Source organism: Somniosus microcephalus, unplaced genomic scaffold, assembly GCF_052327205.1.
Source record: "Somniosus microcephalus isolate GS21.2 unplaced genomic scaffold, FLI_Smic_1.0 unresolved_chr1, whole genome shotgun sequence".
Lineage (NCBI taxonomy): Eukaryota > Metazoa > Chordata > Chondrichthyes > Squaliformes > Somniosidae > Somniosus > Somniosus microcephalus.
In genome coordinates this window covers 12795779-12818944 of record NW_028225179.1, presented here as the reverse complement: position 1 = coordinate 12818944, position 23166 = coordinate 12795779, and the positions used below count along the sequence as shown (strand labels likewise).

Here is a 23166-nt window from a genome sequence, read left to right as displayed (position 1 = left end):
AGAAACATAAATTTCTCCTTTAGGAGGGAATGTAATTTCAAAAATATTTATCAACCTTAATGAAGAGATTTTCTGTTTTAGTGTCTTTGGTTGAGAGCTAAATAATGGGCGAGAAATCCTCGTTCTTTTCGGCATACTCTCATGGGATCGGAGGGCCCGGTTTAACGTCTTACCAGCAAGACGGGGGCACCAACAGTGCAGCACTACCTCAGTACTGCACTGGAGTGTCAGCCTGGATTATGTGCTCAATCTCTGGAGTGCTGCTTGACTTTGCTGCCGCTGAGCCACGGCTGACACCTACACTCAGTTCATTTGGCTGGAGAGAAATGACGGAGATAAATGGAAAAATTATAATGGAGTAAACCTTCAATTTGTCGTCCAGCAGAAGAGCGGGCATTGTAATCGGCCGCCTATTATAGAAACAGTCCGATTTATGTTGCCATCGATTTCATAAGCATTGAAAATCAGGCCTGTCTTTAATGGAATGGGTCGTGGTCAGTTGTTAATCACTCTGGGTCTGTTTACACCGGGAGTGCTCACAGTCCCGGATCATTCTGTGTCTGTTTAAAATGGCAGAGCTCACAGTCCCGGATCATTCCGTTTTTTTTAACGTAGAGCGATTTCAGCTTTCATCACTGAGGTGTTGAGTTTAACTAAATGTGTCGGGGCTACGTCCGGGATTTGAACCCGGGACCTCTCGCATTTTAAGCCACAGAAATTCCCTAAGCGAGAATCATACCCCTAGATCAACGAGCCGCCGATGTTATGCTTCAAGTTGCATTGCGATTCCCTGCGCTGGTGCAAACCCAGCTCGCAGAAGTCCTGTTCATTCAGTTAAAATATGTTTATCTTTTCCTCAATCCGTTTCTTTTTGGCGAGCATTTTATTTGAATCTAATCACAATTCTCCCCATAAAAAGAGGTACAGCCGCATCAGTGGCCGCGTGGCCTAATGGATAAGGCGTCTGACTTCGGTTGCGAGGTATTTCAGTTATCAGACGATTGCAGGTTCGAGTCCTGCCGCGGTCGTTCAATTAACTCGGCGACACTTTTTCTGTTCTGAATCTGGCTTCAAACCGACCATTTTTGACAGTCCCTCAACTGAAGCAGCGGAAGGCCTTTTGCTTACATTAAGCTGATTGTACATTTTCAACATTGTAGATCTGTGTGCATGGGCAGGATAAGAGGTGAAGTGGACTTTCTTTCAGGATATTTCTGCTTAGATGCAAAAACCAGGAAATGGAATGGCTGAGAGCAGTGCATGGTTGAGACGAGGTGGCCGAGAGGTTGAGGCGATGGACTGTTAATCGAGAATGCGGATCCCATCCTCGTCGTTATTACGTTTGATACTGGTCCCCTTTCCGAGCTTTTAACTGAAAATTGCCTAAAATAAACTTTCAAATGCAATTTCGTCAGAATCGCCCTGGTGCTCCTGGTCTGTGCCCCATGCATTACTCATATCTTGTTAAAATTAAAAGAGACCACTGCAATTCTTCAACATCTTGAATGAATGTGGAGCAGTGATCGTGATTCGGAGATTGTCGAACTCCTCCTTTCTTCTGCTGAGATTGTCACCGAATGAAAGATTAGCGGGACCAGAGGCAAATGTTTAGGGGCAGAAACATAAATTTCTCCTTTAGGAGGCAATGTAATTTCAAAAATATTTATCAACCTTAATGAAGAGATTTTCTGTTTTAGTGTCTTTGGTTGAGAGCTAAATAATGGGCGAGAAATCCTCGTTCTTTTCGGCATACTCTCATGGGATCGGAGGGCCCGGTTTAACGTCTTACCAGCAAGACGGTGGCAACAACAGTGCAGCACTACCTCAGTACTGCACTGGAGTGTCAGCCTGGATTATGTGCTCAAGTCTCTGGAGTGCTGCTTGACTTTGCTGCCGCTGAGCCACGGCTGACACCTACACTCAGTTCATTTGGCTGGAGAGAAATGACGGAGATAAATGGAAAAATTATAATGGAGTAAACCTTCAATTTGTCGTCCAGCAGAAGAGCGGGCATTGTAATCGGCCGCCTATTATAGAAACAGTCCGATTTATGTTGCCATCGATTTCATAAGCATTGAAAATCAGGCCTGTCTTTAATGGAATGGGTCGTGGTCAGTTGTTAATCACTCTGGGTCTGTTTAAACCGGGAGTGCTCACAGTCCCGGATCATTCTGTGTCTGTTTAAAATGGCAGAGCTCACAGTCCCGGATCATTCCGTTTTTTTTAACGTAGAGCGATTTCAGCTTTCATCACTGAGGTGTTGAGTTTAACTAAATGTGTCGGGGCTCGTCCAGGATTTGAACCCGGGACCTCTCGCATTTTAAGCCACAGAAATTCCCTAAGCGAGAATCATACCCCTAGACCAACGAGCCGCCGATGTTATGTTTCAAGTTGCATTGCGATTCCCTGCGCTGGTGCAAACCCAGCTCGCAGAAGTCCTGTTCATTCAGTGAAAATATGTTTATCTTTTCCTCAATCCGTTTCTTTTTGGCGAGCATTTTAATTGAACCTGATCACAATTCTCCCCATAAAAAGTGGTACAGCCGCATCAGTGGCCCCTTGGCCTAATGGATAAGGCGTCTGACTTCGGTTGCGAGGTATTTCAATTATCAGACGATTGCAGGTTCGAGTCCTGCCGCGGTCGTTCAATTAACTCGGCGACACTTTTTCTGTTCTGAATCTGGCTTCAAACCGACCATTTTTGACAGTCCCTCAACTGAAGCAGCGGAAGGCCTTTTGCTTACATTATGCTGATTGTGCATTTTCAACATTGTAGATCTCTGTGCATGGGCAGGATAAGAGGTGAAGTGGACTTTCTTTCAGGGTATTTCTGCTTAGATGCAAAAACCAGGAAATGGAATGGCTGAGAGCAGTGCATGGTTGAGACGAGGTGGCCGAGAGGTTGAGGCGATGGACTGTTAATCGAGAATGCGGATCCCATCCTCGTCGTTATTACGTTTGATACTGGTCCGCTTTCCGAGCTTTTAACTGAAAATTGCCTAAAATAAACTTTCAAATGCAATTTCGTCAGAATCGCCCTGGTGCTCCTGGTCTGTGCCCCATGCATTACTCATATCTTGTTAAAATTAAAAGAGACCACTGCAATTCTTCAACATCTTGAATGAATGTGGAGCAGTGATCGTGATTCGGAGATTGTCGAACTCCTCCTTTCTTCTGCTGAGATTGTCACCGAATGAAAGATTAGCGGGACCAGAGGCAAATGTTTAGGGAGCAGAAACATAAATTTCTCCTTTAGGAGGCAATGTAATTTCAAAAATATTTATCAACCTTAATGAAGAGATTTTCTGTTTTAGTGTCTTTGGTTGAGAGCTAAATAATGGGCGAGAAATCCTCGTTCTTTTCGGCATACTCTCATGGGATCGGAGGGCCCGGTTTAACGTCTTACCAGCAAGACGGGGGCACCAACAGTGCAGCACTACCTCAGTACTGCACTGGAGTGTCAGCCTGGATTATGTGCTCAATCTCTGGAGTGCTGCTTGACTTTGCTGCCGCTGAGCCACGGCTGACACCTACACTCAGTTCATTTGGCTGGAGAGAAATGACGGAGATAAATGGAAAAATTATAATGGAGTAAACCTTCAATTTGTCGTCCAGCAGAAGAGCGGGCATTGTAATCGGCCGCCTATTATAGAAACAGTCCGATTTATGTTGCCATCGATTTCATAAGCATTGAAAATCAGGCCTGTCTTTAATGGAATGGGTCGTGGTCAGTTGTTAATCATTCTGTGTCTGTTTAAAATGGCAGAGCTCACAGTCCCGGATCATTCCGTTTTTTTTAACGTAGAGCGATTTCAGCTTTCATCACTGAGGTGTTGAGTTTAACTAAATGTGTCGGGGCTCGTCCGGGATTTGAACCCGGGACCTCTCGCATTTTAAGCCACAGAAATTCCCTAAGCGAGAATCATACCCCTAGACCAACGAGCCGCCGATGTTATGTTGCAAGTTGCATTGCGATTCCCTGCGCTGGTGCAAACCCAGCTCGCAGAAGTCCTGTTCATTCAGTGAAAATATGTTTATCTTTTCCTCAATCCGTTTCTTTTTGGCGAGCATTTTAATTGAACCTGATCACAATTCTCCCCATAAAAAGTGGTACAGCCGCATCAGTGGCCCCTTGGCCTAATGGATAAGGCGTCTGACTTCGGTTGCGAGGTATTTCAATTATCAGACGATTGCAGGTTCGAGTCCTGCCGCGGTCGTTCAATTAACTCGGCGACACTTTTTCTGTTCTGAATCTGGCTTCAAACCGACCATTTTTGGCAGTCCCTCAACTGAAGCAGCGGAATGCCTTTTGCTTACATTATGCTGATTGTACATTTTCAACATTGTAGATCTGTGTGCATGGGCAGGATAACAGGTGAAGTGGACTTTCTTTCAGGGTATTTCTGCTTAGATGCAAAAACCAGGAAATGGAATGGCTGAGAGCAGTGCATGGTTGAGACGAGGTGGCCGAGAGGTTGAGGCGATGGACTGTTAATCGACAATGCGGATCCCATCCTCGTCGTTATTACGTTTGATACTGGTCCCCTTTCCGAGCTTTTAACTGAAAATTGCCTAAAATAAACTTTCAAATGCAATTTCGTCAGAATCGCCCTGGTGCTCCTGGTCTGTGCCCCATGCATTACTCATATCTTGTTAAAATTAAAAGAGACCACTGCAATTCTTCAACATCTTGAATGAATGTGGAGCAGTGATCGTGATTCGGAGATTGTCGAACTCCTCCTTTCTTCTGCTGAGATTGTCACCGAATGAAAGATTAGCGGGACCAGAGGCAAATGTTTAGGGAGCAGAAACATAAATTTCTCCTTTAGGAGGCAATGTAATTTCAAAAATATTTATCAACCTTAATGAAGAGATTTTCTGTTTTAGTGTCTTTGGTTGAGAGCTAAATAATGGGCGAGAAATCCTCGTTCTTTTCGGCATACTCTCATGGGATCGGAGGGCCCGGTTTAACGTCTTACCAGCAAGACGGGGGCACCAACAGTGCAGCACTACCTCAGTACTGCACTGGAGTGTCAGCCTGGATTATGTGCTCAATCTCTGGAGTGCTGCTTGACTTTGCTGCCGCTGAGCCACGGCTGACACCTACACTCAGTTCATTTGGCTGGAGAGAAATGACGGAGATAAATGGAAAAATTATAATGGAGTAAACCTTCAATTTGTCGTCCAGCAGAAGAGCGGGCATTGTAATCGGCCGCCTATTATAGAAACAGTCCGATTTATGTTGCCATCGATTTCATAAGCATTGAAAATCAGGCCTGTCTTTAATGGAATGGGTCGTGGTCAGTTGTTAATCATTCTGTGTCTGTTTAAAATGGCAGAGCTCACAGTCCCGGATCATTCCGTTTTTTTTAACGTAGAGCGATTTCAGCTTTCATCACTGAGGTGTTGAGTTTAACTAAATGTGTCGGGGCTCGTCCGGGATTTGAACCCGGGACCTCTCGCATTTTAAGCCACAGAAATTCCCTAAGCGAGAATCATACCCCTAGATCAACGAGCCGCCGATGTTATGCTTCAAGTTGCATTGCGATTCCCTGCGCTGGTGCAAACCCAGCTCGCAGAAGTCCTGTTCATTCAGTTAAAATATGTTTATCTTTTCCTCAATCCGTTTCTTTTTGGCGAGCATTTTAATTGAATCTGATCACAATTCTCCCAATAAAAAGAGATCCAGCCGCATCAGTGGCCGCGTGGCCTAATGGATAAGGCGTCTGACTTCGGTTTCGAGGTATTTCAGTTATCAGACGATTGCAGGTTCGAGTCCTGCCGCGGTCGTTCAATTAACTCAGCGACACTTTTTCTGTTCTGAATCTGGCTTCAAACCGACCATTTTTGACAGTCCCTCAACTGAAGCAGCGGAAGGCCTTTTGCTTACATTAAGCTGATTGTACATTTTCAACATTGTAGATCTGTGTGCATGGGCAGGATAAGAGGTGAAGTGGACTTTCTTTCAGGGTATTTCTGCTTAGATGCAAAAACCAGGAAATGGAATGGCTGAGAGCAGTGCATGGTTGAGACGAGGCGGCCGAGAGGTTGAGGCGATGGACTGTTAATCGAGAATGCGGATCCCATCCTCGTCGTTATTACGTTTGATACTGGTCCCCTTTCCGAGCTTTTAACTGAAAATTGCCTAAAATAAACTTTCAAATGCAATTTCGTCAGAATCGCCCTGGTGCTCCTGGTCTGTGCCCCATGCATTACTCATATCTTGTTAAAATTAAAAGAGACCACTGCAATTCTTCAACATCTTGAATGAATGTGGAGCAGTGATCGTGATTCGGAGATTGTCGAACTCCTCCTTTCTTCTGCTGAGATTGTCACCGAATGAAAGATTAGCGGGACCAGAGGCAAATGTTTAGGGGCAGAAACATAAATTTCTCCTTTAGGAGGCAATGTAATTTCAAAAATATTTATCAACCTTAATGAAGAGATTTTCTGTTTTAGTGTCTTTGGTTGAGAGCTAAATAATGGGCGAGAAATCCTCGTTCTTTTCGGCATACTCTCATGGGATCGGAGGGCCCGGTTTAACGTCTTTCCAGCAAGACGGGGGCAACAACAGTGCAGCACTACCTCAGTACTGCACTGGAGTGTCAGCCTGGATTATGTGCTCAAGTCTCTGGAGTGCTGCTTGACTTTGCTGCCGCTGAGCCACGGCTGATACCTACACTCAGTTCATTTGGCTGGAGAGAAATGACGGAGATAAATGGAAAAATTATAATGGAGTAAACCTTCAATTTGTCGTCCAGCAGAAGAGCGGGCATTGTAATCGGCCGCCTATTATAGAAACAGTCCGATTTATGTTGCCATCGATTTCATAAGCATTGAAAATCAGGCCTGTCTTTAATGGAATGGGTCGTGGTCAGTTGTTAATCACTCTGGGTCTGTTTAAACCGGGAGTGCTCACAGTCCCGGATCATTCTGTGTCTGTTTAAAATGGCAGAGCTCACAGTCCCGGATCATTCCGTTTTTTTTAACGTAGAGCGATTTCAGCTTTCATCACTGAGGTGTTGAGTTTAACTAAATGTGTCGGGGCTCGTCCAGGATTTGAACCCGGGACCTCTCGCATTTTAAGCCACAGAAATTCCCTAAGCGAGAATCATACCCCTAGACCAACGAGCCGCCGATTTTATGTTTCAAGTTGCATTGCGATTCCCTGCGCTGGTGCAAACCCAGCTCGCAGAAGTCCTGTTCATTCAGTTAAATATGTTTATCTTTTCCTCAATCCGTTTCTTTTTGGCGAGCATTTTAATTGAATCTGATCACAATTCTCCCCATAAAAAGAGGTATGCCGCATCAGTGGCCGCGTGGCCTAATGGATAAGGCGTCTGACTTCGGTTACGAGGTATTTCAGTTATCTAGATGATTACAGGTTCGAGTCCTGCCGCGGTCGTTCAATTAAATCGGCGACACTTTTTCTGTTCTGAATCTGGCTTCAAACCGACCATTTTTGACAGTCCCTCAACTGAAGCAGCGGAAGGCCTTTTGCTTACATTATGCTGATTGTACATTTTCAACATTGTAGATCTGTGTGCATGGGCAGGATAAGAGGTGAAGTGGACTTTCTTTCAGGGTATTTCTGCTTAGATGCAAATAACAGGAAAAGGAATGGCTGAGAGCAGTGCATGGTTGAGACGAGGTGGCCGAGAGGTTGAGGCGATGGACTGTTAATCGAGAATGCGGATCCCATCCTCGTCGTTATTACGTTTGATACTGGTCCCCTTTCCGAGCTTTTAATTGAAAATTGCCTAAAATAAACATTCAAATGCAATTTCGTCAGAATCGCCCTGGTGCTCCTGGTCTGTGCCCCATGCATTACTCATATCTTGTTAAAATTAAAAGAGACCACTGCAATTCTTCAACATCTTGAATGAATGTGGAGCAGTGGTCGTGATTCGGAGATTGTCGAACTCCTCCTTTCTTCTGCTGAGATTGTCACCGATTGCAAGATTAGCGGGACCAGAGGCAAATGTTTAGGGAGCAGAAACATAAATTTCTCCTTTAGGAGGCAATGTAATTTCAAAAATATTTATCAACCTGAATGAAGAGATTTTCTGTTTTAGTGTCTTTGGTTGAGAGCGAAATAATGGGCGAGAAATCCTCGTTCTTTTCGGCATACTCTCATGGGATCGGAGGGCCCGGCTTAACGTCTTACCTGCAAGACGGGGGCACCAACAGTGCAGCACTACCTCAGTACTGCACTGGAGTGTCAGCCTGGATTATGTGCTCAATCTCTGGAGTGCTGCTTGACTTTGCTGCCGCTGAGCCACGGCTGACACCTACACTCAGTTCATTTGGCTGGAGATAAATGGAAAAATTAAAATGGAGTAAACCTTCAATTTGTCGTCCAGCAGAAGAGCGGGCATTGTAATCGGCCGCCTATTATAGAAACAGTCCGATTTATGTTGCCATCGATTTCATAAGCATTGAAAATCAGGCCTGTCTTTAATGGAATGGGTCGTGGTCAGTTGTTAATCACTCTGGGTCTGTTTACACCGGGAGTGCTCACAGTCCCGGATCATTCTGTGTCTGTTTGAAATGGCAGAGCTCACAGTCCCGGATCATTCCGTTTTTTTTAACGTAGAGCGATTTCAGCTTTCATCACTGAGGTGTTGAGTTTAACTAAATGTGTCGGGGCTCGTCCGGGATTTGAACCTGGGACCTCTCGCATTTTAAGCCACAGAAATTCCCTAAGCGAGAATCATACCCCTAGATCAACGAGCCGCCGATGTTATGCTTCAAGTTGCATTGCGATTCCCTGCGCTGGTGCAAACCCAGCTCGCAGAAGTCCTGTTCATTCAGTTAAAATATGTTTATCTTTTCCTCAATCCGTTTCTTTTTGGCGAGCATTTTAATTGAATCTGATCACAATTCTCCCCATAAAAAGAGATCCAGCCGCATCAGTGGCCGCGTGGCCTAATGGATAAGGCGTCTGACTTCGGTTTCGAGGTATTTCAGTTATCAGACGATTGCAGGTTCGAGTCCTGCCGCGGTCGTTCAATTAACTCGGCGACACTTTTTCTGTTCTGAATCTGGCTTCAAACCGACCATTTTTGACAGTCCCTCAACTGAAGCAGCGGAAGGCCTTTTGCTTACATTAAGCTGATTATACATTTTCAACATTGTGGATCTGTGTGCATGGGCAGGATAAGAGGTGAAGTGGACTTTCTTTCAGGGTATTTCTGCTTAGATGCAAAAACCAGGAAATGGAATGGCTGAGAGCAGTGCATGGTTGAGACGAGGTGGCCGAGAGGTTGAGGCGATGGACTGTTAATCGAGAATGCGGATCCCATCCTCGTCGTTATTACGTTTGATACTGGTCCCCTTTCCGAGCTTTTAACTGAAAATTGCCTAAAATAAACTTTCAAATGCAATTTCGTCAGAATCGCCCTGGTGCTCCTGGTCTGTGCCCCATGCATTACTCATATCTTGTTAAAATTAAAAGAGACCACTGCAATTCTTCAACATCTTGAATGAATGTGGAGCAGTGATCGTGATTCGGAGTTTGTCGAACTCCTCCTTTCTTCTGCTGAGATTGTCACCGAATGAAAGATTAGCGGGACCAGAGGCAAATGTTTAGGGGCAGAAACATAAAATTCTCCTTTAGGAGGCAATGTAATTTCAAAAATATTTATCAACCTTAATGAAGAGATTTTCTGTTTTAGTGTCTTTGGTTGAGAGCTAAATAATGGGCGAGCAATCCTCGTTCTTTTCGGCATACTCTCATGGGATCGGAGGGCCCGGTTTAACGTCTTACCAGCAAGACGGGGGCAACAACAATGCAGCACTACCTCAGTACTGCACTGGAGTGTCAGCCTGGATTATGTGCTCAAGTCTCTGGAGTGCTGCTTGACTTTGCTGCCGCTGAGCCACGGCTGACACCTACACTCAGTTCATTTGGCTGGAGAGAAATGGAAAAATTAAAATGGAGTAAACCTTCAATTTGTCGTCCAGCAGAAGAGCGGGCATTGTAATCGGCCGCCTATTATAGAAACAGTCCGATTTATGTTGCCATCGATTTCATAAGCATTGAAAATCAGGCCTGTCTTTAATGGAATGGGTCGTGGTCAGTTGTTAATCACTCTGGGTCTGTTTAAACCGGGAGTGCTCACAGTCCCGGATCATTCTGTGTCTGTTTAAAATGGCAGAGCTCACAGTCCCGGATCATTCCGTTTTTTTTAACGTAGAGCGATTTCAGCTTTCATCACTGAGGTGTTGAGTTTAACTAAATGTGTCGGGGCTCGTCCGGGATTTGAACCCGGGACCTCTCGCATTTTAAGCCACAGAAATATCCCTAAGCGAGAATCATACCCCTAGACCAACGAGCCGCCGATGTTATGTTTCAAGTTGCATTGCGATTCCCTGCGCTGGTGCAAACCCAGCTCGCAGAAGTCCTGTTCATTCAGTTAAAATATGTTTATCTTTTCCTCAATCCGTTTCTTTTTGGCGAGCATTTTAATTGAATCTGATCACAATTCTCCCCATAAAAAGAGGTACAGCCGCATCAGTGGCCGCGTGGCCTAATGGATAAGGCGTCTGACTTCGGTTGCGAGGTATTTCAGTTATCTAGACGATTACAGGTTCGAGTCCTGCCGCGGTCGTTCAATTAACTCGGCGACACTTTTTCTGTTCTGAATCTGGCTTCAAACCGACCATTTTTGACAGTCCCTCAACTGAAGCAGCGGAAGGCCTTTTGCTTACATTATGCTGATTGTACATTTTCAACATTGTAGATCTGTGTGCATGGGCAGGATAAGAGGTGAAGTGGACTTTCTTTCAGGGTATTTCTGCTTAGATGCAAATAACACGAAATGGAATGGCTGAGAGCAGTGCATGGTTGAGACGAGGTGGCCGAGAGGTTGAGGCGATGGACTGTTAATCGAGAATGCGGATCCCATCCTCGTCGTTATTACGTTTGATACTGGTCCCCTTTCCGAGCTTTTAACTGAAAATTGCCTAAAATAAACATTCAAATGCAATTTCGTCAGAATCGCCCTGGTGCTCCTGGTCTGTGCCCCATGCATTACTCATATCTTGTTAAAATTAAAAGAGACCACTGCAATTCTTCAACATCTTGAATGAATGTGGAGCAGTGATCGTGATTCGGAGATTGTCGAACTCCTCCTTTCTTCTGCTGAGATTGTCACCGAATGAAAGATTAGCGGGACCAGAGGCAAATGTTTAGGGGCAGAAACATAAATTTCTCCTTTAGGAGGCAATGTAATTTCAAAAATATTTATCAACCTTAATGAAGAGATTTTCTGTTTTAGTGTCTTTGGTTGAGAGCTAAATAATGGGCGAGAAATCCTCGTTCTTTTCGGCATACTCTCATGGGATCGGAGGGCCCGGTTTAACGTCTTTCCAGCAAGACGGGGGCAACAACAGTGCAGCACTACCTCAGTACTGCACTGGAGTGTCAGCCTGGATTATGTGCTCAAGTCTCTGGAGTGCTGCTTGACTTTGCTGCCGCTGAGCCACGGCTGACACCTACACTCAGTTCATTTGGCTGGAGAGAAATGGAAAAATTATAATGGAGTAAACCTTCAATTTGTCGTCCAGCAGAAGAGCGGGCATTGTAATCGGCCGCCTATTATAGAAACAGTCCGATTTATGTTGCCATCGATTTCATAAGCATTGAAAATCAGGCCTGTCTTTAATGGAATGGGTCGTGGTCAGTTGTTAATCACTCTGGGTCTGTTTACACCGGGAGTGCTCACAGTCCCGGATCATTCTGTGTCTGTTTAAAATGGCAGAGCTCACAGTCCCGGATCATTCCGTTTTTTTTAACGTAGAGCGATTTCAGCTTTCATCACTGAGGTGTTGAGTTTAACGAAATGTGTCGGGGCTCGTCCGGGATTTGAACCCGGGATCTCTCACATTTTAAGCCACAGAAATTCCCGAAGCGAGAATCATACCCCGAGACCAACGAGCCGCCGATGTTATGTTTCAAGTTGCATTGCGATTCCCTGCGCTGGTGCAAACCCAGCTCGCAGAAGTCCTGTTCATTCAGTTAAAATATGTTTATCTTTTCCTCAATCCGTTTCTTTTTGGCGAGCATTTTAATTGAATCTGATCACAATTCTCCCCATAAAAAGAGGTACAGCCGCATCAGTGGCCGCGTGGCCTTAATGGATCAGGCGTCTGACTTCAGTTACGAGGTATTTCAGTTATCAGACGATTGCAGGTTCGAGTCATGCCGCGGTCGTTCAATTAACTCGGCGACACTTTTTCTGTTCTGAATCTGGCTTCAAACCGACCATTTTTGACAGTCCCTCAACTGAAGCAGCGGAAGGCCTTTTGCTTACATTAAGCTGATTGTACATTTTCAACATTGTAGATCTGTGTGCATGGGCAGGATAAGAGGTGAAGTGGACTTTCTTTCAGGGTATTTCTGCTTAGATGCAAAAACCAGGAAATGGAATGGCTGAGAGCAGTGCATGGTTGAGACGAGGTGGCCGAGAGGTTGAGGCGATGGACTGTTAATCGAGAATGCGGATCCCATCCTCGTCGTTATTACGTTTGATACTGGTCCCCTTTCCGAGCTTTTAACTGAAACTTGCCTAAAATAAACTTTCAAATGCAATTTCGTCAGAATCGCCCTGGTGCTCCTTGTCTGTGCCCCATGCATTACTCATATCTTGTTAAAATTAAAAGAGACCACTGCAATTCTTCAACATCTTGAATGAATGTGGAGCAGTGATCGTGATTCGGAGATTGTCGAACTCCTCCTTTCTTCTGCTGAGATTGTCACCGAATGAAGGATTAGCGGGACCAGAGGCAAATGTTTAGGGAGCAGAAACATAAATTTCTCCTTTAGGAGTCAATGTAATTTCAAAAATATTTATCAACCTTATTGAAGAGATTTTCTGTTTTAGTGTCTTTGGTTGAGAGCTAAATAATGGGCGAGAAATCCTCGTTCTTTTCGGCATACTCTCATGGGATCGGAGGGCCCGGTTTAACGTCTTACCAGCAAGACGGGGGCACCAACAGTGCAGCACTACCTCAGTACTGCACTGGAGTGTCAGCCTGGATTATGTGCTCAAGTCTCTGGAGTGCTGCTTCATTTTGCTGCCGCTGAGCCACGGCTGACATCTACACTCAGGTCATTTGGCTGGAGATAAATGGAAAAATTATAATGGAGTAAACCTTCAATTTGTCGTCCAGCAGAAGAGCGGGCATTGTAATCGGCCGCCTATTATAGAAACAGTCCGATTTATGTTGCCATCGATTTCATAAGCATTGAAAATCAGGCCTGTCTTTAATGGAATGGGTCGTGGTCAGTTGTTAATCACTCTGGGTCTGTTTCCACCGGGAGTGCTCACAGTCCCGGATCATTCTGTGTCTGTTTAAAATGGCAGAGCTCACAGTCCCGGATCATTCCGTTTTTTTTAACGTAGAGCGATTTCAAGCTTTCATCACTGAGGTGTTGAGTTTAACTAAATGTGTCGGGGCTCGTCCGGGATTTGAACCCGGGACCTCTCGCATTTTAAGCCATAGAAATTCCCGAAGCGAGAATCATACCCCTAGACCAACGAGCCGCCGATGTTATGTTTCAAGTTGCATTCGGATTCCCTGCGCTGGTGCAAACCCAGCTCGCAGAAGTCCTGTTCATTCAGTTAAAATATGTTTATCTTTTCCTCAATCCGTTTCTTTTTGGCGAGCATTTTAATTGAATCTGATCACAATTCTCCCCATAAAAAGAGGTACAGCCGCATCAGTGGCCGCGTGGCCTAATGGATAAGGCGTCTGACTTCGGTTGCGAGGTATTTCAGTTATCAGACGATTGCAGGTTCGAGTCCTGCCGCGGTCGTTTAATTAACTCGGCGACACTTTTTCTGTTCTGAATCTGGCTTCAAACCGACCATTTTTGACAGTCCCTCAACTGAAGCAGCGGAAGGCCTTTTGCTTACATTAAGCTGATTGTACATTTTCAACATTGTAGATCTGTGTGCATGGGCAGGATAAGAGGTGAAGTGGACTTTCTTTCAGGGTATTTCTGCTTAGATGCAAAAACCAGGAAATGGAATGGCTGAGAGCAGTGCATGGTTGAGACGAGGTGGCCGAGAGGTTGAGGCGATGGACTGTTAATCGAGAATGCGGATCCCATCCTCGTCGTTATTACGTTTGATACTGGTCCCCTTTCCGAGCTTTTAACTGAAACTTGCCTAAAATAAACTTTCAAATGCAATTTCGTCAGAATCGCCCTGGTGCTCCTGGTCTGTGCCCCATGCATTACTCATATCTTGTTAAAATTAAAAGAGACCACTGCAATTCTTCAACATCTTGAATGAATGTGGAGCAGTGATCGTGATTCGGAGATTGTCGAACTCCTCCTTTCTTCTGCTGAGATTGTCACCGAATGAAGGATTAGCGGGACCAGAGGCAAATGTTTAGGGAGCAGAAACATAAATTTCTCCTTTAGGAGTCAATGTAATTTCAAAAATATTTATCAAACTTATTGAAGATATTTTCTGTTTTAGTGTCTTTGGTTGAGAGCTAAATAATGGGCGAGAAATCCTCGTTCTTTTCGGCATACTCTCATGGGATCGGAGGGCCCGGTTTAACGTCTTACCAGCAAGACGGGGGCACCAACAGTGCAGCACTACCTCAGTACTGCACTGGAGTGTCAGCCTGGATTATGTGCTCAAGTCTCTGGAGTGCTGCTTGACTTTGCTGCCGCTGAGCCACGGCTGACACCTACACTCAGTTCATTTGGCTGGAGAGAAATGACGGAGATAAATGGAAAAATTATAATGGAGTAAACCTTCAATTTGTCGTCCAGCAGAAGAGCGGGCATTGTAATCGGCCGCCTATTATAGAAACAGTCCGATTTATGTTGCCATCGATTTCATAAGCATTGAAAATCAGGCCTGTCTTTAATGGAATGGGTCGTGGTCAGTTGTTAATCACTCTGGGTCTGTTTACACCGGGAGTGCTCACAGTCCCGGATCATTCTGTGTCTGTTTAAAATGGCAGAGCTCACAGTCCCGGATCATTCCGTTTTTTTTAACGTAGAGCGATTTCAGCTTTCATCACTGAGGTGTTGAGTTTAACTAAATGTGTCGGGGCTCGTCCGGGATTTGAACCCGGGACCTCTCGCATTTTAAGCCACAGAAATTCCCTAAGCGAGAATCATACCCCTAGATCAACGAGCCGCCGATGTTATGCTTCAAGTTGCATTGCGATTCCCTGCGCTGGTGCAAACCCAGCTCGCAGAAGTCCTGTTCATTCAGTTAAAATATGTTTATCTTTTCCTCAATCCGTTTCTTTTTGGCGAGCATTTTAATTGAATCTGATCACAATTCTCCCCATAAAAAGAGGTACAGCCGCATCAGTGGCCGCGTGGCCTAATGGATAAGGCGTTTGACTTCGGTTGCGAGGTATTTCAGTTATCAGACGATTGTAGGTTCGAGTCCTGCCGCGGTCGTTCAATTAACTCGGCGACACTTTTTCTGTTCTGAATCTGGCTTCAAACCGACCATTTTTGACAGTCCCTCAACTGAAGCAGCGGAAGGCCTTTTGCTTACATTAAGCTGATTGTACATTTTCAACATTGTAGATCTGTGTGCATGGGCAGGATAAGAGGTGAAGTGGACTTTCTTTCAGGGTATTTCTGCTTAGATGCAAAAACCAGGAAATGGAATGGCTGAGAGCAGTGCATGGTTGAGACGAGGTGGCCGAGAGGTTGAGGCGATGGACTGTTAATCGAGAATGCGGATCCCATCCTCGTCGTTATTACGTTTGATACTGGTCCCCTTTCCGAGCTTTTAACTGAAAATTGCCTAAAATAAACTTTCAAATGCAATTTCGTCAGAATCGCCCTGGTGCTCCTGGTCTGTGCCCCATGCATTACTCATATCTTGCTAAAATTAAAAGAGACCACTGCAATTCTTCAACATCTTGAATGAATGTGGAGCAGTGATCGTGATTCGGGGATTGTCGAACTCCTCCTTTCTTCTGCTGAGATTGTCACCGAATGAAAGAGTAGCGGGACCAGAGGCAAATGTTTAGGGAGCAGAATCATAAATTTGTCTTTTAGGAGGCAATTTAATTTCAAAAATATTTATCAACCTTAATTCTGAGATTTTCTGTTTTAGTGTCTTTGGTTGAGAGCTAAATAATGGGCGAGAAATCCTCGTTCTTTTCGGCATACTCTCATGGGATCGGAGGGCCCGGTTTAACGTCTTACTCGCAAGACGGGGTCACCAACAGTGCAGCAGTACCTCAGTACTGCACTGGAGTGTCACCCTGGATTATGTGCTCAAGTCTCTGGAGTGCTGCTTGACTTGGCTGCAGCTGAGCCACGGCTGACACCTACACTCAGTTCATTTGGCTGGAGAGAAATGACGGAGATAAATGGAAAAATTATAATGGAGTAAACTGTCAATTTGTCGTCCAACAGAAGAGCGGGCATTGTAATCGGCCGCCTATTATAGAAACAGTCTGATTTATGTTGCCATCGCTTTCTTAAGCATTGAAAATCAGGCCTGTCTTTAATGGAATGGGTCGTGGTCAGTTGTTGATCACTCTGGGTCTGTTCATACCGGGAGTGCTCACAGTCCCGGATCATTCTGTGTCTGTTTAAAATGGCAGAGCTCACAGTCCCGGATCATTCCGTTTTTTTTAAAGTACAGCGATTTCAGCTTTCATGACTGAGGTGTTGAGTTTAACTAAATGCGACTGGGCTCGTCCGGGATTTGAACCCGGGACCTCTCGCATTTTAAACCACAGAAATTCCCTAAGCGAGAATCATACCCGCTAGACCCACGAGCCGCCGATGTTATGTTTCAAGTTGCATTGCGATTCCCTGCGCTGGTGCAAACCCAGCTCGCAGAAGTCCTGTTCATTCAGTTAAAATATGTTTATCTTTTCCTCAATCCGTTTCTTTTTGCGAGCATGTTCCTTGAATCTGCTCACAATTCTCCCCATAAAAAGGGGTTCAGCAATATCAGTGGCCGCGTGTCCTAATGGATACAGGCGTCTGACTTCGGTTGTCGAGGTTTTTCAGTTATCAGACGATTGTAGGTTCGAGTCCTGCCGCGGTCGTTCAATTAACTGGGCGACACCTGTTCTGAATCTGGCTTCAAACCGACCATTTTTGACAGTCCCTCAACTGAAGCAGCGCAAGGCCTTTTGCTTACATTAAGCTGATTGTACATTTTCAACATTGTAGATCTGTGTGCACGGGCAGAATAAGCGGTGAAGTGAACTTTCTTTCAGGGTATTTCTGCTTAAATGCAAAAAGCAGGAAATGGAATGGCTGAGAGCAGTGTATGGTGGAGACGAGGTGGCCGAGAGATTAAGGCGATGGACTGTTAATCTATTGGGCTCTGTACGCGTGGGTTCTGGATCCCATCCTCGTCGTTATTACGTTTGATAGGGATTGCCAGCGAGGCCCACGTTCCAGGAAGGAATAAAAAGAACAGTTTTTTCGCGCATGATGTTGCTTAATGAAGGGATTGTTGATGAAGTGCCTGTTTCACTCGATGCTACTTGACCTGATCAACGTTCGCTCCATCATATATTTTTTATTTTGAACTTTGCAGCGAGCATTTTTTCGGGCAACAACAAAATCAATACAATTTTATTACAGGAGTGGGTTTCGAATCCACGCCCCCGAAAAGAATAGAGTTTTAATTCAGTGCCTTAGACTGCTCGGCCACGCTACCACACCCGTGTTATTTCATTTCTGATACTGGTGACTGATAATTGAAAGCCGGCATTGAGTCAAGGGCTTTGCATTGAGAAAGAAGGAAACAAAGAGCTTTCTGAGCTCTGTTTATGGAGCGAGGTGGTTGAGGGGTTAAGGCGGTGGGTCGCTAATCATCTGTGCTCTACACGCATTGTTTTGAATTCTACCGTTATTGTATTTAAGACTAGATATTTTTCAACGCATCCAAGACTCCTGAGTCCTTTCCTTGCCCAATCCGCAGTGGGAAGTTTTGTTTTGCTGCCTCACTCTATTTGCACAAATCAGCAAAGTCCTCATTTCAGCCCAAACTGTTTCTTGCACGGAGGTGTTGAAATTGTAAGCTATAATTTACGTGAAGTGTAATTGAAAGTGGACAGTGACGTCTGGTAAAAGGAAAATTTCTCTTCAGATGCTGCCTGATCTATTGAATATTTCCAATATGTCCTGTTTTAATTTTGTGCTTTCACTGTAGCAGTTTACCCGACAACACAAAACTTGCCTCAAGGGCGCAGTTTCAGGCAAAACGTTTCTGCGCTCTTCTCACATACAAGATCTACTTACCTGTTAGTAGGAGATGTGCTAAAAAAAATTGATGCACTTTGCGCTCCCAAAAAGAATGAGACGTATGAAAAATACATCTTCCGTTCTCGGACACAGCAACAAAATGAGACTTTTGCTAGCTTTATAACTGATCTGAAACTGAAAGCACAGACATGTAATTTCTCTGAGCTCAAAGCATCCATGATTCGTGACCAGATTGTGTTTGGTGTTCATGATAAAAAAGTCAGGGAACGTCTGTTGAGAGAAACCAAACTAAATTTGGAAAATGCGGTGAAAATATGCCAAGCCAGCGAGCTAGCTCGAAAGCACATGAAGACTTTCAGTGAAATCAATAATGATGCGATTGCAATGAGTGATAATGCTGCTGTCGGTGCTGTGTAATACAAGGGGAAGAAACGTGGGCAGAACAGAAATGAAAAGCAATCGGAGGATGAAATTTTTAATTGCAAACGCTGTGGTTACAAACACCAGTTAAGACAATGCCCAGCGTTTGGAAAAATGTGCACAAAGTGTAATGGAAAGAATCACTTTGCCAAGCAATGCTTTTCAAAAGTAAAAACAACGAAAGGGCAACAAGTTAATGTGATTGAGGACATTGATGCTCAAAGTGATCACATTTGCAGTAAGTGTTGGCTGCTCGAGGAACTCCGGCTCCGTGTTGAAGAGCTGGAGTCCGAGCTTCAAACACTGAGACACATCAGGGAGGGGGAGAGTTACCTGGACTCTGTGTATCACGAGGTAGTCACACCAATTAGATTAATTAATTCAGATGTAGTCCGTGGCCAGGGTCAGGATGGTGTGACTAGAAGAGAGGCAGGTGCGGGGACCAAGGAGGTGGTGTTGGAGGAGCCGCAGCCCTTGCACTTGTCCAACAGGTTCGAGGCTCTTACTCCCTGTGGGGACAGGAGCAGGAACTGCAGGGAGGATGAGCAACCTGGCCACAGCACCGTGGACAGGGGGCCATTCAATTGGGGGGAGTTAAAATAAATGTTGTAGTGGTAGGGGATAGTATCGTTAGGGGGATAGATAGAGTTCTTTGCAGCCGAGAGCGAGAGTCCCGAAGGCTGTGTTGCCTGCCGGGTGCCAGGGTTAAGGACATCGCCTCTGGACTGGAGAGAAACTTGGAGTGGGAGGGGGAGGATCCAGTTGTCGTGGTCCATGTTGGTACCAACGACATAGATAGGACAAGGAAGGAGGTACTGCTGAGGGAGTTTGAGCAGCTAGGGGTCAAATTAAAAAGCAGAACCACAAGGGTAATAATCTGAGCCACGAGCGAATTTGGCTAGGACAAATAAAATTAGAGAGTTAAATGCGTGGCTCAAAGACTGGTGTGGGAGAAATGGGTTTTGCTTCCTGGGGCACTGGCACCAGTACTGGGGCAGGAGGGAGCTGTTCCATTGGGATGGGCTTCACTTGGCCAGTGCTGGGACTAGAGTCCTGGCGGATCATATAACTAGGGTTGTAGAGAGGGCTTTAAACTAACTAGTGGGGGGGAGATTCCTAGAGAGCAAATAATAAAAATGACAACAGAGAAGGTCATAGACTTAGGTTGCAGTGGGGAAATTAAAAATCAGAGCGTGTCAGGAAGGGGCAGAAGGTATGCAGTAAAAGGTAAAGTACTAAAAAGGGGAAAAGCAGGAACTAAGTGTCACAAAACATCTTTGAAAGTTCTCTATCTGAATGCACGTAGCATTTGTAACAAAATAGACGAGTTAATGGCACAAATAACTACATATGGGTATGATCTTGTGGCCATTACAGAAACATGGCTGCAGGGTGACAATGCCTGGGAATTAAACATACCAGGTTATTTAACGATCAGGAAGGACAGGCACGAAGGAAGGGGAGGTGGGGTGGCTATGATAATAAAGGAAGGAATCACTGTAATAGAGAGAAATGATATTGGGTCAAAAGATCAGGATAATGAAACAGTTTGGGTGGAGGTAAGGAATAATAAGGGGAAGAAACACTAGTGGGCGTAGTCTATAGGCCTCCGAACAGTGGCAACTCTGTTGGACGGAGTATCAATCAGGAAATAGTTGAGGCTTGTAATAAGGGAACATCTATAATTATGGGGGATTTTAACTATCATATTAATTGGACAAATCAAATTGGGCAGGGCTGTCTTGAGGATGAGTTCATTGAGTGTATTAGGGATGGGTTTCTTGAGCAGTATGTAACTGAACCGACCAGGGGGCAAGCAACCTTAGATCTGGTCCTGTGTAACGAGATGGGATTAATTAAAAATGTCCTACTAAAGGATCCCCTTGGAATGAGTGACCATAACATGGATGAATTCCATATTCAATTAGAGGGTGAGAAGGTTGGATCTCAAACAAGCATGCTAAGCTTGAATAAAGGAGGCTATGAAGGTATGAGAGCGGATTGAGTAGAGTGGATTGGGACAGTAGATTAAAGGGTAAGACGATACATGATCAGTGGTGTACATTTAAGGAGTTATTTTACAACTTCCAAAAAAAATATATTCCACTGAGAAGAAAAGAGTGTAAAAGAAAAGACAGCCATCCGTGGCTAAGTAAAGAAATTAAGGATAGTATTCGACTAAAAACAAGGGCATATAAGGTAGCCAAATCTATTGGGAGGATAGAGGATTGGGAAAACTTTAAAAGACAGCAAAAAATAACAAAAAGATTGATTAAGAAAGGGAAGATAGATTATGAAAGTAAATTAGCATAAAATATAAAAACAGATAGTAAGAGTTTTTATAGTTATATAAAAAGAAAAAGGGTGGCTAAAGTAAATGTTGGTCCCTTAGAGGATGAGACTGGGAAATTAATGGTGGGAAATATGGAGATGGCAAAAACACTGAATGAATATTTTACATCAGTCTTTACAGTAGAAGACACTAAGAATATCCCAACACTGGATAAACAGGGGGCTAAAGGGGGGGATGAGCTAAACACGATCAAAATCACTAAGGAAGTGGTACTCAGTAAAATAATGGGACTCAAGGCGGATAAATCATCTGGACCTGATGGCTTACATCCTAGGGTCTTGAAGGAAGTGGCGGTAGGGATTGTGGATGCATTGGTAATAATTTTCCAAAACTCCCTGGACTCGGCAAAGGTCCCGGCAGACTGGAAAACTGCTAATGTAACACCCTTATTTAAAAAGGGCAGTAGACAGAAGGCTGGAAACTATAGACCGGTTAGCCTAACATCTGTGGTAGGTAAAATTTTGGAGTCCATTATTAAGGAGACAGTAACAGGACATTTAGAATATCATAATTTAATAGGACAAAGTCAGCATGGTTATATGAAGGGGAAGTCATGTTTGACAAATTTGCTGGAGTTCTTTGAGGAAGTAACATATTGGGTGGATAAAGGGGAACCAGTGGACGTAGTGTATTTAGACTTCCAAAAGGCATTTGACAAGGTGCCACACAAAAGATTATTGCTTAAGATAAAAAATCACGGGATTGAGGGTAATATTCTGGCATGGATAGAGGATTGGCTATCTAACAGAAGGCAGAGAGTTGGGATAAATGGTTCATTCTCAGACTGGCAATCAGTAACTAGTGGTGTTCCGCAGGGGTCAGTGCTGGGGCCCCAGCTCTTTACAATCTATATTAACGATTTGGAGGAGGGGACCGAGTGTAACATATCAAAGTTTGCAGATGATACTAAGATGGGAGGGAAAGTAGTGAGTGAGGAGGACATAAACAACCTGCAAGGGGACATCGACAGGCTAAGTAAGTGGGCAGAGATTTGGCAGATGGAATACAATACTGGAAAGTGTGAGGTTATGCACTTTGGCAGGAAAAATCGTAGAGCAAGTTATTATCTTAATGGCAAGAAACGGGAAAGTACTGAAGTACAAAGGGATCTGGGGGTCCTGATGCACGAAACTCAAAAGGTTAGTATGCAGGTGCAGCAAGGGATTAAGAAGGCCAATGGAATGTTGGCTTTCATTGCTAGGGGAATAGAATATAAAAATAGGGAGGTATTGCTTCAGTTGTACAAGGTATTGGTGAGACCGCACCTGGAATACTGTGTACAGTTTTGGTGTCCATACTTAAGAAAGGACATACTTGCTCTCGAGTCAGTACAAAGAAAGTTCACTCGGTTAATCCCAGGGATGAGGGGATGGACATATGAGGAGAGGTTGAGTAGATTGGGACTCTACTCATTGGAGTTCAGAAGAATGAGAGGCGATCTTATTGAAACATATAAGATTGTGAAGGGGTTGGATCGGGTGGATGCGGGGAAGATGTTGCCGATGATGGGTGAAACTAGAACTAGGGGGCATAGTCTTAGAATAAGGGGCTGCTCTTTCAAAACTGAGATGAGGAGGAACTACTTCACTCAGATGGTGGTAGGTCCATGGAATATGCTGCCCCAAAAAGCTGTAGAAGCTACATCATTACATAAATTTAAAACAGAAATAGACAGTTTCCTAGAAGTAAAGGGAATTAAGGGTTACGGGGAGCGGGCAGGAATTTGGACATGAGTCTAGGTTCGGATCGGTCATGGCCCTGTGGGTAGCGGAGCGGGCCCAGGGGCCGTGTAGCCTGATACTGCTCCTATTTCGTGTGTCTAATTCTGTTAGATTCAGGAGATGGTTCTGTGATAGTGGATTGGCGGTTAGGATCAGATCAGCCATTACTTATTGAATGGTGGAGCAGGCTCGAGGGGCCGATTGGCCTACTCCTGCTCCTATTTCTTATGTTCTTATGATTTAAGTGAGACATTTTTTGTAGGAATGGTGTCATGTGACGATATCAAAAAAAATACAGAAAATGTGCAGCCCTCAGAAATGGACAATGCTGAACATAAAGTCAATGCAGTAAAAGTGGACAAATGGATGATCCCACTGCAGATAAATGGAGCATTAGTTACATTGATACTGGACACTGGGGCAAAAGCAAACTTAATCAGTAT

The 23166-nt window shown here is 44.5% G+C and overlaps 11 non-coding genes across 11 annotated transcripts; 4 read left to right on the top strand and 7 right to left on the bottom strand.

The window, feature by feature from the left end:
- Positions 1-937: 937 nt before the first annotated feature.
- trnar-ucg (transfer RNA arginine (anticodon UCG)) lies at positions 938-1028 on the top strand. Its single transcript is given in 2 exon segments — positions 938-974; positions 993-1028. It is a non-coding gene; the product is annotated as a tRNA-Arg (tRNA).
- A 1254-nt stretch (positions 1029-2282) lies between these two features.
- trnap-agg (transfer RNA proline (anticodon AGG)) lies at positions 2283-2372 on the bottom strand. The gene is given in 2 exon segments: positions 2283-2318; positions 2337-2372. It is a non-coding gene; the product is annotated as a tRNA-Pro (tRNA).
- Positions 2373-3855: 1483 nt separating this feature from the next.
- On the bottom strand, positions 3856-3945 carry trnap-agg (transfer RNA proline (anticodon AGG)). Its single transcript is given in 2 exon segments — positions 3856-3891; positions 3910-3945. It is a non-coding gene; the product is annotated as a tRNA-Pro (tRNA).
- Positions 3946-5428: 1483 nt separating this feature from the next.
- trnap-agg (transfer RNA proline (anticodon AGG)) lies at positions 5429-5518 on the bottom strand. Its single transcript is given in 2 exon segments — positions 5429-5464; positions 5483-5518. It is a non-coding gene; the product is annotated as a tRNA-Pro (tRNA).
- Positions 5519-5699: 181 nt separating this feature from the next.
- On the top strand, positions 5700-5790 carry trnar-ucg (transfer RNA arginine (anticodon UCG)). The gene is given in 2 exon segments: positions 5700-5736; positions 5755-5790. It is a non-coding gene; the product is annotated as a tRNA-Arg (tRNA).
- Positions 5791-7044: 1254 nt separating this feature from the next.
- On the bottom strand, positions 7045-7134 carry trnap-agg (transfer RNA proline (anticodon AGG)). Its single transcript is given in 2 exon segments — positions 7045-7080; positions 7099-7134. It is a non-coding gene; the product is annotated as a tRNA-Pro (tRNA).
- A 1783-nt stretch (positions 7135-8917) lies between these two features.
- Positions 8918-9008, top strand: trnar-ucg (transfer RNA arginine (anticodon UCG)). The gene is given in 2 exon segments: positions 8918-8954; positions 8973-9008. It is a non-coding gene; the product is annotated as a tRNA-Arg (tRNA).
- A 1241-nt stretch (positions 9009-10249) lies between these two features.
- On the bottom strand, positions 10250-10340 carry trnap-agg (transfer RNA proline (anticodon AGG)). The gene is given in 2 exon segments: positions 10250-10285; positions 10305-10340. It is a non-coding gene; the product is annotated as a tRNA-Pro (tRNA).
- A 3120-nt stretch (positions 10341-13460) lies between these two features.
- trnap-cgg (transfer RNA proline (anticodon CGG)) lies at positions 13461-13550 on the bottom strand. Its single transcript is given in 2 exon segments — positions 13461-13496; positions 13515-13550. It is a non-coding gene; the product is annotated as a tRNA-Pro (tRNA).
- A 181-nt stretch (positions 13551-13731) lies between these two features.
- On the top strand, positions 13732-13822 carry trnar-ucg (transfer RNA arginine (anticodon UCG)). The gene is given in 2 exon segments: positions 13732-13768; positions 13787-13822. It is a non-coding gene; the product is annotated as a tRNA-Arg (tRNA).
- Positions 13823-15077: 1255 nt separating this feature from the next.
- On the bottom strand, positions 15078-15167 carry trnap-agg (transfer RNA proline (anticodon AGG)). Its single transcript is given in 2 exon segments — positions 15078-15113; positions 15132-15167. It is a non-coding gene; the product is annotated as a tRNA-Pro (tRNA).
- Positions 15168-23166: the final 7999 nt, after the last annotated feature.